Source organism: Rhincodon typus, unplaced genomic scaffold (assembly GCF_021869965.1).
Source record: "Rhincodon typus isolate 14 unplaced genomic scaffold, sRhiTyp1.1 hic_rhity00000054, whole genome shotgun sequence".
NCBI classification, from domain to species: Eukaryota; Metazoa; Chordata; class Chondrichthyes; order Orectolobiformes; family Rhincodontidae; genus Rhincodon; species Rhincodon typus.
This window is the reverse complement of record NW_025965692.1, coordinates 258754-259354: the sequence shown is the minus strand read 5'-3', so window position 1 is coordinate 259354 and position 601 is coordinate 258754. Positions and strand designations below refer to the sequence as shown.

The window sequence follows — 601 nt, the reverse complement described above, 5'->3', positions numbered from 1 at the left end:
GGAAGGGGTTTGGGGTCCATGGGGACGGTGTAGAGCGGGAGTGAACTCACCTCCCAGTCTGGGTCCCGATCCACACGGTCGGCTCTGCGCTCGTGTGCCGGTGGGAGCCTATCCCCTCGCTCTGGGACAGGAGGCGTGCGGGCCGAGCGGCCTGCCCTCCACCGGAGCCTCCCCTGTTCCCACGCTGACCTGAAACGGCAGAATCTCAGGACGGGTTCGGGATAAGGCCGGCCCGTCCCTCCTCTACCCCCCTCCCCCGGCACGAGCCGCTTGGCGCCGCCCCCCGCAGTCGAGCAGCCGTACCTGGGACGCTGGCGGCACAGACGGCCCGGCCCTGGCCAAGGGGGAAGTGCTGGAGGAGGTGGCTTGCTCGCTGTGCATTCACTACCATCACCTCGGTGTCCCCGTTCGTCCCCGAGCAGACCCACAGGCCCCCAGGGACACCCTGTGGGGGCAGGGGTGGGGGTGAGGGGAGGGAGAAAACAAAGGGAGAGAGAGTACAGAGGGAGGGATGGAGGGGGAGACGGGAGGGAGGGAGAGAGACAGGGGAGGGAGGGAGAGAGAGACGGAAGGGAGGGAGGGAGAGAGAGACGGGGGGGGG

At 68.9% G+C, this 601-nt stretch overlaps 1 long non-coding RNA gene across 1 annotated transcript in view; it reads right to left on the bottom strand.

Annotated features, from left to right (window-relative positions):
- Nucleotides 1–441, bottom strand: part of LOC125488183 — a 2455-nt gene extending 2014 nt beyond the window's left edge. The window contains exons 1-2 of the long non-coding RNA XR_007266250.1: nt 304–441; nt 51–189 (exon numbers count right to left, since the gene is read on the bottom strand). This is a non-coding gene — a long non-coding RNA (uncharacterized LOC125488183). The remainder of the gene's footprint in view (nt 1–50; nt 190–303) is intronic.
- Between the last annotated feature and the right edge of the window lie 160 nt (nt 442–601).